This window comes from Nomascus leucogenys, chromosome 12 (assembly GCF_006542625.1).
Source record: "Nomascus leucogenys isolate Asia chromosome 12, Asia_NLE_v1, whole genome shotgun sequence".
Classification (NCBI taxonomy): Eukaryota; Metazoa; Chordata; class Mammalia; order Primates; family Hylobatidae; genus Nomascus; species Nomascus leucogenys.
Genome location: NC_044392.1, coordinates 45,524,458 through 45,538,465, shown reverse-complemented (window position 1 = coordinate 45,538,465; position 14,008 = coordinate 45,524,458). Strand labels below are relative to the sequence as shown.

The following is a 14,008-nucleotide window of genomic DNA, read 5'->3' as shown; positions in this document are numbered from 1 at the left end:
TTTTTTTTTGAGACGGAGTCTTGCTCTGTCACCTAGACTGGAGTGCAGTGGCGTGATCTCGGCTCACTGCAAGCTCCGCCTCCTGGGTTCACGCCATTCTCCTGCCTCAGCCTCTCCGAGTAGCTGGGACTACAGGCGCCCGCCACCACGCCCGGCTAATTTTTTGTATTTTTAGTAGAGATGGGGTTTCACCGTGGTCTCGATCTCCTAACCTCGTGATCCGCCCGCCTTGGCCTCCCAAAGTGCTGGGATTACAAGCGTGAGCCACCGTGCCTGGCCGCAAGTGTCTTTTTTTATGTGTTGTAGTCTGGCCGGTTTGGCAAGTAGACCATATAAAATGAGAATATGTATCTATGGTCACACGGACATAGGAAAGTTTGCCAAATGCAGGAATGTCGGTGACGTCCATTTGCCAGATCATGCTGGGTGCCAACCCTCGAGGGTTAACACCAGTTCCTTGATGCGGTAGTTGCAGTGCCTGGCACTGAGGACAATGTTGTACAATGTCCTTGGCCTGTTTCCACATAATTTGATAGTTGTTTTTAAGTCCTGCTACATTAAGGTGTGTTAATGAGTGGAAAGTTTGGGCATCAGTAAGTATGGGGGAAACCAACAAGTCAGCTTGCTCATTAGCCTCAGTCAATGGTCCTGGAAGATTGGTATGTGCTCGGATATGAGTTATATAGAAAGGAATATCCCGAGCACACACAGCTGTTTGTAAAGAGTTGAACAATTGATAAAACTGTTTATCAATAATATATTTAATTAAGGCAGTTTCAATATGCTGAATAGCTTATACAACATAAGCTGAATCTGAAACAGTATTAACTGGCTGATTAAAATCTTCTATGCAATCATTGCCTGTAATTTAGCTCTTTGGGCTGAGGAAAAGTTAGTGTGGATACCTTCATCACAAGGTCCCACATATGCCGCTTTCCCAGTACTGGAGCCATCAGTAAAAACAATCATGGCTCCTTCCAAAGGGGCATCATGAGTAATTTTCAGAAGAACCTATGTAATTAATTTTAAGAACTGGAAAATTTTATTTTTAGGATGATGATTATCAATACATTCAATAAATTCTACTAAATTAACTTGCCATGTAACTGAGTTAATAAATGCCTGCTTAATGTGACTTTTATTTATTGGAACTATAATCTTATTGGGCTCAGTGCCATAAAGTTTAACAATTTGCATATGAGCCTGTCCAATTAAAATTGTGATCTGATCTACATATACTGTAAGTGTTTTCATGGTATTATATGGCAAAAAAGACCATTCAACCAAATCATTATTTTGAACAATAACCCTTGTTGAGGAGTGTGAAGTAGAGAACACAATGAATTGAAAAGGCAAGCCTGAGTCAATCCTACTGACCTGGGCTTGCCGAATTTTTTTTTCAATTACTCTTAACTCATTCATGGCCGTGGTTGTTAATTCTCTTTTACTGTGTAAGTTGGAATCTCCCCTCAATATTGAGAAAATATTAGACATAGCATAAGTAGAAATTCCTAAGGTGGGCCAAATCCAATTAATGTCTCCTAACAATTTTTGAAAATCATTTAAGATTTTTAAAGAATTTTTTCTAGGCCGGGCGCGGTGGCTCACGCCTGTAATCCCAGCACTTTGGGAGGCTGAGGCGGGTGGATCACAAGGTCGGGAGATCGAGACCACGGTGAAACCCCGTCTCTACTAAAAATACAAAAAAAATTATCCAGGTGCGGTGGCGGGTGCCTGTAGTCCCAGCTACTCTGGAGGCTGAGGCAGGAGGATGGCGTGAACCCAGGAGGCGGAGCTTGCAGTGAGCAGAGATTGCGCCACTGCACTCCAGCCTGGGAGACAGAGCGAGACTCCGTCTCAAAAAAAAAAAAAAAAAAAAAGAATCTTTTCTGATTTGAACCTTTTGAGGCTTAATGGCTCTATCTTGTACTTGTATCCCCAAATATTGAAAAGGAAGAGTTGTTTGAATTTTGTCAGGTGTTATAAGCAATCCAGCATTTGTAATTGCCTTTTGCAAAGATGAATAACATTGAATAAGTTGGTCTCTATTTTTTGTTGCACATAGTATGTCATCCATATAATGAATGATGTAACCATCTGGAAATTGATCTCTAACAAGCTGGATAGCTTTGCCTACAAAAGTTTGACAAACTGTGGAACTGTTTAACATACCTTGGGGTAAAACCTTCCAATGATATCTGGCTGCAGGTTCTTTGTTATTAATGGCAGGGATAGTAAAGGCAAATTTTTCCAAATCTGTCTCTGCTAAAGGAATTGCAAAGAAGCAGTCTTTTAAATCTGTAATAACAAGCAGCCAGTCTTTAGGGAGCATGGTGGGGGATGGGAGCCGTGGTTGTAAAGCTCCCATTCGTTGCATTACAGCATTGACCTCTTGCAAGTTGGTCAGCATGCGCCATCTACCGTACTTTTTTTTAAATTACAAATACTGGGGAATTCCAAGGAGAGAAAGTGGATGAAATATATCCTTTTTCAGTAGTTTTTTAACTATTTCATGGAACGCCCCCAAGTTTTTCTGAGGGAGGGGCCACTGTTCGACCCAGACAGAATGCTGCAGGGTGAGCCTGAATTGCTTCTTCACCATAGTGAACTGCAGGTTGGGCAGTAATGGGTGTGGCGAGCCGAGTTTCAGGCTCCCTCCCCCTGCACTCACTCGGCTGAGGAGGAGGTGGCCATTCTGGACATTTCTCTGAAGAAGCTGCGGGCTGAACAATTTTCTGCGTAGGTTTGGGGAGACTGGGGGATTGGTAGAAATCACCTCCGGTATTGGGGGAACCAGCCCCCAGTATTTCAACCTAGGTTCTTTTCTATTTTCCGTAAGTTTTGGCCAGTCTGAGAAATAAAGAGAAAGAGTACAAAAGAGAGAAATTCTACAGCTGGGTCTCCGGGGGTGACATCACATTTCAGCAGGTTCCATGATGCCCCTGAGCCGCAAAACCAGCAAGTTTTTATTATGGATTTCAAAAGGGGAGGGGTGTATGAATAGGGAGTGGGTCACAGAGATCACATTCTTCAAAGGCAATAAAATATCACAAGGGCAGAGAGGCAGAGCAAGATCACAAGGCCAGGGCGAAACTAGAATTACTGATGAAGGTCCATGTCCCGCTGGGCACATTGGACATTGATATTGATAAACAACAGGAAACAGGGTTTGAGAGCAGACAACCGATCTGACTAGAATTCGCCAGGCTGGAATTTCCTAATCCTAGCAAGCCTGAGGGCACTGCAGGAGACCAGGGCGTATTTCGTCCCTTATCTACAACTGCATAAGACAGACACTCCCAGAGTGGCCATTTTACAGATGTCTCCCTGGGAATGCATTCATTTTCCCAGGGTTATTCCTTGCTGAGAAAAGAATTCAGTGATATTTCTCCTATTCGCTTTCTGAAAGAAGAGAAATATGACTCTGTTCTGACTGGCCCCACAGGCAGTCAGACTTTATGGTTATCTCCCTTGTTCCCTGAAAATCGTTGTTATCCTGTTCTTTTCAAGGTGCCCAGATTTCATATTATTCAAACACAAATGCTTTACAAACAATTTGTGCAGGTAACGCAATCATCACAGGGTCCTGAGGCGATATACATCCTCAGCTTACGAAAATGACAGGATTAAGAGATTAAAGTAAAGACAGGTATAGGAAACTATAAGAGTATTGATTGGGGAAGTGATAAATGTCCATGAAATCTTCACAATTTATGTTCAGAGATTGCAGTAAAGGCAGGTGTAAGAAATTATAAAAGTATTAATTTAGGGAACTAACAAATGTCCATGAAATCTTCACAATTTATGTTCTTCTGCCATGGCTTCAGCCGGTCCCTTTGTTTGGGGTCCCTGACTTCCTGCAACATTCCGGACTCTCCCTTTTTGTTAGTACTTGGTAGAGGCAGTTCAGAGTCCTGATCATTAAACTCCTGTCTCTCCTCCTCTGACTCAGCCTCATCATCTATCTGAAAAGGCTCCAGTGCTGCATGCACCAATGACCAAACTGACCAAACAGGCAAAGGAATTTCCTTTCCCTTTCTATGTGCTCTTTTAAGGTCCTTTCCAATTCTTTCCCAGTCTTTCAATTCCAAAGTTCTCTGTTCTGGGAACCAAGGGCAAAATTGTTTCACAGCATAAAACAAATCCATAAGATTTTTCGTATCAACTTTTACGCCACTACGCTTCAAGAGCTGCCGTAGCAAGCTCAAATACATGGCGTACTTTCAGTTTGTGCCATTTGTGTCCCTAGCTTTCTCTGAGTGCCCGGCTGACCTGTGGAGCTTAAAACTTTTTCGTCCTCGGGAGTCCTTTGTCCGTTGGTCCTCCATTTCACATGCTTGAGCGTTCCTTCACCGGATTCTTTCAGGCCTCACGTTGGGCGCCAGAATGTTGGGGACCAGCCTCAACACCATCCATAGGGTACCCGAAGTCTGGTGGTGACAAAGGAATGAGAAGAGACAGGTTAAGAGTTCATAAAGGTGGGAGCCAGGGGGCCAGTTGCAAAATGGAGGCTGCAAAAGGCCCAGAGTTCTGGTCTCTACACTATTTATTGAGTATAATCACTTAGATCTAAGAAGCAGATGTTCAGGGCGAAACAGTCAAAGGGAAGCAGTACATCATACACGTGTAGCAGTGGCGGTTTAAGTGAATCTCCTTTGTGCTCAAACAGCATATCTTTAGTTAGCTGGTGGGAGCGGGCTTGACTAGGAGCCTGCATATCTAGCCACATTCCAATGCTTCAGAGGAGCATCTTTCTTCTTGAGCACGGTGTTTACAGATAAGAGAGCAGGTTGTGCTCAGAGCATGGGAACATAATGGTGATCAGAAGACTTTCCTCCTCAGAGGCCTTTTGTGGCTTTCCGCAACTTATTGTCCCATATTTTTATGGCCAGTTTATGCAGGCACCCCATGAGCCTTTTTCCCAACACTTAATGACTAGTAATGTTAAACATCTTTTCAGGTGCTTCTGGGCCATTTGTATAACTACTCTGGAGAAATGCCTAGTCAAATATTTTTCCGTTTCTTTTTTTTAATTCGAGGCAGGGTCTTACTCTGTTACCTGGGCTGGAGTGCAGCGGTGCGATCATAGCTCACTGCAGCCTCAAGCTCCCAGGCCCAGGTGATCCTCCCACCTTAGCCTCCCAAGTAGCTAGGACCACAGGCTCACACCACCACACCTGGCTAATTTTTTAAATTTTTGGTAGAGGACAAGGTCTCATTATGTTGCCCAGGCTGGTCTCAAACTCCTGGACTCAAGCAATCCTCCCGTCTCAGCCTCCCAAAGTGTGAGAATTACAGGTGTGAGCCACTGCACCTGACCCTTTTGCCTATTTTTAAATTGAGTTGCCTTTTTTTTTTTTTTTTTTTTTTGAGACGGAGCCTCGCTCTGTCACCAGGCTAGAGTGCAGTGGCATGATCTTGGCTCACTGCAGCCTCCACCTCCTGGGTTCAAGTGATTCTCCTGCCTCAGCCTCCCCTCTAGCTGGGACTATAGGTGTGCACCACCATGCCCAGTTAATTTTGGTATTTTTGGTAGAGACAGGGTTTCACCATGTTGGCCAGGATGGTCTCAATCTCTTGACCTCATGATCCGCCCGCCTTGGCCTCCCAAAGTGCTGGGATTACAGGCATGAGCCACTGCACCCGGACTTGAGTTGACTTTTTATTGTTAAGTTGTAAGAGTTCTTTATATATTATGGATATAAGTTAAGTTCTATGTGATTTGCAAATATTTTCTCCCATTCTGTGGGCTGTCTTTCACTTGATGGTATCCTTTGAAGTACAAGTGTCTGATTTGGATAAAATTCAATTCTCCATTTTTAGATTTTTTGCTTGTGCTTTTGATTTTTTTTTTTTTTTTTTTTTTGAGACGGAGTCTCGCTCTGTCGCCCAGGCTGGAGTGCAGTGGCGCAATCTCGACTCACTGCAAGCTCCGCCTCCTGGGTTCACGCCATTCTCCTGCCTCAGCCTCTCCGAGTAGCTGGGACTACAGGCGCCCGCCACCACGCCCGGCTAATTTTTTTTTGTATTTTTAGTAGAGACAGGGTTTCACCGTGGTCTCGATCTCCTGACCTCGTGATCCGCCCGCCTCAGCCTCCCAAAGTGCTGGGATTACAAGCGTGAGCCACCGCACCCGGCTGTGCTTTTGATTTTATAGTTAAGAAACCATTGCATAACACATGATAATGAAGATTTACTTTCTTCTGTAGAAAATTAGAAAACTTGGGCCGGGCCCCGTGGCTCACGCCTGTAATCCCAGCACTTTGGGAGGCTGAGGCAGGTGGATCACGAAGTCAGGAGATCGAGACCATCCTGGGTAACACTGGGAAACCCCGTCTCTACTAAAAAAAATACAAAAAATTAGCTGGGCATGGTGGCGGGTGCCTGTAGTCCCAGCTACTCAGGAGGCTGAGGCAGGAGAGTGGCGTGAACCCGGGAGGCAGAGGTTGCTGTGAGCCAATGAGCCGAGATCACACCACTGCACTCTAGCCTGGGGGACAGAGCGAGACTCTGGCTCAAAAAAAAAAAAAAAAAAAAAAAAAGAAAATTAGAAAACTTGCCCCTGCAAGTTTTATCCTTGGAGCTCTTATGAGTAGGTCTATGATCTATTTTGAGTTCATTTTTGTGTATAATGTGAGGTAGGGGTCCATTTTCATTCTTTTGTGGGTGAATTTCAGGTTGTCCCAACAGCATTTGTTGAAGACACTATTCTTTCCTCATTGAATTGTCTTGGCATCCATGTTGAAAATCAGTTGACCAGGCCGGGCGCGGTGGCTCACGCCTGTAATCCCAGCATTTTGGAAGGCTGAGGCTGGTGGATCACGAGGTCAGGAGTTGAAGACCAGCCTGGCCAAGATGGTGAAACTTCGTCTTTACTAAAAATACAAAAAATTAGCCAGGAATGGTGGTGGGCACCTGTAATCCCAGCTACTCAGGAGGCTGAAGCAGAGAATTGCTTGAACCTGGGAGGTGGAGGTTGCAGTGAGCCAAGATGGTGCCACTGCATTCCAGTGTGGGTGACAGAGCGAGACTCCATTTCAAAAAGAAAAAGAAAAAGAAAAATCAGTTGACCATGATATAAATGTATGCCAATACCACACTATCTTGATTACTGTAGCTTTGTAGTAAGTGTTGGAATCAGGATGTATGAAGCCTCCAAATTTGTTCTTTTTCAAGAATACTTGGGCTCTTCTAGGTCTATTGCATTTCCATATGAATTTTGAGATTATCCTGTATATTAGTCCATTTTCACGCTGCTGATAAAGACATACCCAAGACTGCGTAATTTATTAAGAAAAAGAGGTTTAATGGACTCACAATTCCATGTGGCTGGGGAGGTCTTTTTTTTTTTTTTTTTTGAGACAGAGTCTCGCTCTGTCACCCAGGCAGGAGTGCAGTCATGCAATCTCGGCTCACTGCAAGCTCCGCCTCCTGGGTTCACGCCATTCTCCTGCCTCAGCCTCTCCAAGTGAGCTGGGACTACAGGCGCCCGCCACCATGCCCGGCTAATTTTTTGTATTTTTAGTAGAGACGGGGTTTCACCGTGGTCTCGATCTCCTGACCTCGTGATCCGCCCGCCTCAGCCTCCCAAAGTGCTGGGATTACAAGCGGGAGCCACCGCTCCCAGCCTGGGGAGGTCTTACAGTCATGGCAGAAGGCAGCAAGGAGCAAGTCACATCTTACATGGTGGCAGGCAAGAGAGCATGAGAGCCAAGCGAAAGGGGAAACACCTTATTAAATCATTAGATCTTGTGAGATGTATTCACTATCACATGAACAGTGTGGGGAAACCGCCCCCATGATTCAGTTATCTACAATGGGGTCCCTCCTACAACACATGGGAATTATAGTACCTACAATTCAAGATGAGATTTGGGTGAGGACACAGCCAAACCAAATCAGCTTGACAAGTTTTTTCTTAAGACAGGGTCTTGCTCTGTCGCCCAGACGAGTGCAGTGGCATGATCTTGGCTCACGGCAACCTCTGCCTCCTGGGTTCAAGCAATTCTCCTGCCTCAGCCTCCTGAGTACCTGGGACTACAGGCACCCACCACCATACCCAGCTAATTTTTTGTATTTTTAGTAGAGATGGGGTTTCACTGTGTTAGCCAGGATGGTCTCGATCTTCTGACCTCGTGATCTGCCCACCTTGGCATCCCAGAGTGCTGGGATTACAGGCGTGAGCCACTGCGCCCGACCTAGACTTTTTTAACTTGAAAACTAGTGAGGGCCAGGCATAGTGGCTCGCGCCTGCAATCCCAGCACTTTGCAAGGCAGGGCAGGAAGATCACTTGAGGCCAGGAGTTAGAGACTAGCCCAGGCAACATAGCCAGACCCCATCTCTATAAAAATGAAAAATTAGCCACCAGGTGGTTGCACGTGCCTGTAGTTCCCAGTTACTTAGGAGGCTGAGGAAGGAGGACTACTCGAGCCTAGGAGTTAGGGGCTGCAGTGAGCCTAGATTGCACCACTGCACTCCAGCCTGGGCAACAGACTGAGACCCGATCTCACAAAATAATAAAGTAGTGAGGAAATACTGAAGAATTTTAAGCAAGGCTTCAGTGGAGAAAATGTTTAAGTCTGGATGCTGGTAGATCATTTATTTTAATTTGGGTTCAAGATGATAGTGTCCTAGAATGGAAGCTGATTACACGTTCTGACCATCATTTCTCATAGTGTCTATAACATAGGCAAAATAATAGCTCCAGTGTCCACAGGCATGCCTATGGAAAGAAGTGCATCTGGACCATGTCATACACTCCTTCCTCTCCAGTATCCAGCCTGCTTCCTAGTCCACAGCTCTTACGGTAGTGGTTGTGCCAGGGAGCATTGAGAAGATCTGGGGAGCACAGTGGGGCAGGTCAAATACTATGGGAGTGACATTGCACTCTAGAAAAGGAGCCCTGAAATCCCACAAGTAAAAAGGCAGGCAGGCCAGTAGAGACCATCCCAGTCTTATTCACTACTGTAGACTCTATAGTGTGGGCATGTGGAAGCATGTCATATGCTTCTTGAATGACTGAGTTTAGGAGTGCTTTGGCATCTTCATTAAATAGTATGGCTGGGCACGGTGGCTCACACTTGTAATCCCAGTACTTTGGGAGGCTGAGGCAGGAGGATCACTTAAGGTCAAGAGTTCGAGAACAGCCTAGCCAACATGGCGAAACCCTGTATCTACTAAAAATACAAAAATTAGCTGGTGTGGTGGCGGGCACCTGTACTCCCAGGTACTTGGGAGGCTGAGGCAGGAGAATTGCTTGAACTCGGGAAGTGGATATTGCAGTGAGCCGAGATCATGCCACTGTGCTACAGCCTGGGCGACAGAGCAATATTCCATCTCAGAAATAAACAAACGAATCCAGTATATTTAAGGCCAAGTGCGATGGCTCATACCTGTAATCCCAGCACTTCAAGAGGCTGAGGTGGGAGGATCACTTGAGTCCAGGAGTTCAAGACCATCCCTGGCAACATAGTGAGACCCTGTCTCTACAAAATAAAAAAGCCAGGCACAGTGGCACGTGCCTATAATCCCAGCTACTTGGGAGGCTGAGGTGGGAAGATCGCTTAAACAGGGGAGTTCAAGGCTGCATTGAGCTGTGATTGTGCGCCACTGTACTCCAGCCTGGATGACAGAGCAAGACTCTGTCTCAAGAAAAATAAAAAATGTGATAAAATTGAAGCAGAGCATGGTGGCTCACACCTGTAATCCCAGCACTTTGGGAGGCTGAGGCAGGAGGATCACTTGAGCCCAGGAGTTCAAGACCATCCTGGGCACCATAGCAAGGGTTATGTCTACCCAAAAAAAAAAAAAAAAAAATTTTTTTTTTTTAATGTGCCAGGCAACGGCACCTATATTCCCAGCTACTTGAAAGGCTGAGGCAGGCGGATCACTTGAACCCAAGAGTTTGAGGCTACAGTGTGCCGTGATCTTGCCATTGCACTCCATCCTGGGCAATGGAGCGAGACCCCGTCTCAAAAAAAAAAAAAAAAAGAAAAAAAAAACGGAAAGGAAATAAAATTAAAGGAATTTATGTCATTCTCTCTCTCTTTTTATTTATTTTTAAATGTTATTTATTTATTTATTTGGTTTTTTGAGATGGAGTCTTGCTCTGTCACCCAGGCTGGAGTGCAATGGCGCAATCTCAGCTCACTGCAACCTCTGCCTTCTGGGTTCAAGCGATTCTCCTGCCTCAGCCTCCTGAGTAGCTGGGACAACAGGCATGCACCACCATGCCAGGCTAATTTTTTATATTTTAGTAGAGATAGGGTTTCACCATATTGTCCAGGCTGGTCTCAAACTCCTGAGCTCAGGCAGTCCATCCATCTCGGCCTCCCAAAGTACTAGGATCACAAGTATGAACCACTGCACCTGGCCTCTTTTCATTTATTTATCTATTTATTTATACCAGATCAGAGTGTATCATGCAGGCTGGAGTACAATGGCATGATCATAGCTCTTTAACACCTGGCCTGAAGTGATCCTTTTGCCTCAGCCTCCTAAGCAGCTACGACTACAGTCCTGCACCACTGTGGCCAACTAATTAATTTTTTTCTTTTGTTTGTGGAATTGGCGGTCTTACTATGTACCTAAGCTGGTCTCAAACTCCTGGGCTCAAGCAGTCTTCTCATCCCAGCCTCCCAAAGGGCTGATACTACAGGCGTGAGTCACCATGCCCAGCTTATGTGATTCTCTTGACTATACTATAAATTCCTTGACTATAAGATCAGGGACGATAATAGTTTGTTCACCATTCTATTCACAGAGCCTGACACACAGTAGGTGCTCAGTAACTGTTGGGTTAATTGGTTGCAACTCTATGGTTGTTATTATTGTTGCTTTAAAGATTTGGGTTGTGAAAGGTGTGTCTGGGTGCAGTGGCTCACGCCTGTAATCCCTTTGGGAGGCTGAGGTGGGAGGATCACCTGAGGTCAGGAGTTCATGACCAGCCTGGCCAACATGGTGAAACCCCGTTTCTACTAAAAGTACAAAAATTAGCTGGACATGGTGGTGTGTGCCTGTAGTCCCAGCTATTTAGGAGGCTGAGGCAGGAGAATCGCTTGAGCCCGGGAGGCAAGGTTCCAGTGAACTCCAGCTTGGGCGACAGAGCAAGACTTCGTCTCAAAAATAAATAAATAAATAAATAAAATAAAATAAAGAAAGGTGAAAATGATAGCCAAGGCGGCTGGGTGTGGTAACTCACGCCTGTAATCCCAGCACTTTGATAGGCTGAGGCAGGTGGATCACCTGAGGTCAGGAGTTGGAGACCAGCCTCGCCAACATGGTGAAACGCTGTCTCTACTAAAAATACAAAAATTAGCTGGGCGTGGTAGCTGGCATCTCTAACTTCAGTTACTCAGGAGACTGAGACAGGAGAATCGCTTTAACCCGGGAGGTGGAGGTTGCAGTGAGCTGGGATCATGCCATTGCACTGCAGCCTGGGCAACAAGAGCAAAACTCCATCTCAAAAAAACCAAAACAAAACAAATAAAAAAAATTTATAATAGGCTGGGCACGGTGGCTCACATCTATAATCCCAGCACTTTGGGAGGCTGAGGCAGGAGGATCACAAGGTCAGGAGATCGAGACTATCCTGGCTAACACAGTGAAACCCCGTCTCTACTAAAAATACAAAAAATTAGCCGGGCGTGGTGGCGGGCACCTTTAGTCTCAGCTACTCGGGAGGCTGAGGCAGTAGAATGGCGTGAACCCGGGAGGCGGAGCTTGCAGTGAGCTGAGGTCGTGCCACTGCACTCCAACCTGGGCGACAGAGCGAGACTCTGTCTCAAAAAAAAAAAAATTATAGCCAAAATGAACTAATTAATTACACAGACATTTAATTCAGTTATTCTATAACTACTGGATATTGAGAGTTACATTTAAGTATTTTAAACCTCTTAGCTCCAAAAGATTCAGGCTTTTAAATATTTCCTGTATACAAAAAAATGAATATAATACACACGATATGAAAATAATAAATTCTCATGTATCCATTATCCAGTGTTAGTAATAGTTTATTATCAATTTCCTTGTGTGCCCTGCCCCAATCTTCTTACCTTTTCTTTCTCTCCAGAAGTAACCATTATTCTAAATGTTGTTTTTATCATTCTCTTGCCTTTTTCAGTTTTCCTATTTATATCCCCCAAATAATTAATGAAGCTTTTTGGTTTTGAATTTTATATGTTATATCACGCCAGATGTAATAGTGTTCACTCAGTATTCATTTTTGAGATCTGCGTTGATGCATGCAATGGTAATTTTGTCATTTAATTGCTTTCTAATATTCCATTTGATGACTGTCTCTATCTACTGTTCTACTATGAGACATTTGGTTTTTCTACAGTTTTTTTATAATTCATACTCTGCTAGTATGAACCTCCTTATATATATTTCCCAGTGCACATGTAGAAGTGTTTTTGTTTTTGTTTTTGTTTTGAGACAGAGTTTCACTCTTGTTGCCCAGTCTGGAATGCAATGGCGCGATCTCGGCTCACTGCAACCTCTGCCTCCCAGGTTCAAGGAATCCTCCTGCCTCTGCCTCCCGAGTAGCTGGGATTACGGGTGTGCACCACCACGCCCAGCTAATTTTTTGTATTTTTAGTAGAGATTGGGTTTCACCATGTTGGCCAGGCTGGTCTTGAACTCCTGACCTCAGCTGATCCACCTGCCTTGGCCTCCCAAAGTACTGGGATTACAGGCTCGAGCCACCACACTTTCAACTTTTTGTTTGTGCATTTTCAACTTTGCAAAGATAGTGTATTTATAATTTCATTGACATGTATGAAAGTTGAATACAATGCAATGTTTCACAGCCTATTTAACATTTGCTATTGTCTGACTTTTTAATTTTCTTTTTCTTTTTTTTTTTGAGACAGAGTCTCACTCGGTCACCTGGGCTAAAGTACAGTGGTGTGATACCAGCGCACTGCAACCTCTACCTCTTGGATGCAAGCAATCCTCCTGCCTTAGCCTCCAGAGTAGCTGGGACTACAGGTGCCTATCACCACTCCTAATTTTTTTTTTTTTTTGAGACAGAGTCTCGCTCTGTCACCCAGGCTGGAGTGCAGTGGCATGATCTCGGCTCACTGTAAGCTCCGCCTCCCAGTTTCATGCCATTCTCCTGCCTCAGCCTCCCAAGTAGCTGGGACTACAGGTGCCCGCCACCACGCCCGGCTAATTTTTTGCATTTTTAGTAGAGACGGGGTTTCACCATGTTAGCCAGGACCGTCTCGATCTCCTGACCTTGTGATCTGCCCGCCTCGGCCTCCCAAAGTGCTGGGATTACAGGCGTGAGCCACTGCGCATGGCCTCCGACTAATTTTTTAAAATATTTTTTGGTAGAGACGAAGTTTTACCATGTTGGCCAGGCTGGTCTCGAACTCCAGACCTCAAGTGATCTGCCCACCTTGACCTCCCAAAGTGCTGGGATTACAGATATGAGCCATTACACCTGGTGTATTTTCTTTTTTTTTTGAGGTGGTCTCACTCTGTCATCCATGCTGGAATGTAGTGCATCTCAGCTCACTGTGACCTCCACCTCCTCCCAAGCTCAAGTGATCCTCCTGCCTCAGCCTCCCGAGGAGCTGGGACTACAGGCTTGCACTACCATGCCCTACTAATTTTTGTATTTTTTGTAAAGACACGGTCTCACTTTGTTGCTGAGGCCAGTCTTGAACTCCTGGTCTCAAGCAATCCACCCACCTCAGCCCCAAAAAGTGTTCCTCCCAAAGTGTTGGGATTGTACGTGTGGGCCACTGTGTCCCGCCTGACTTTTTTATTTTCCCAGTATGATGATTGTGAATGGTATCTGGTTTTCATCATTTTAATTAGCATTTCCCTGATTTGTAGTGAGGTTCAAAAATCTTTTCATGGGTTCACTAACCTTTTGTGTTTTGTTTTCTGTGAAATGCCTGTTCATGCCTTTTGCTCATTTTTCTTTATGAAGCTGTAGGCATTCTTTATATATTCTAGATATTAATACAGATTATTAATCCCTGTTAATCTATTGTC

At 44.9% G+C, this 14,008-nt stretch overlaps 1 protein-coding gene across 7 annotated transcripts in view; it reads left to right on the top strand.

The window, feature by feature from the left end:
• The window catches only part of DAP3 (death associated protein 3), a 51,404-nt gene that overhangs the window by 7,187 nt on the left and 30,209 nt on the right, over positions 1-14,008 (top strand). The gene's annotated exons all lie outside the window — the stretch shown is intronic.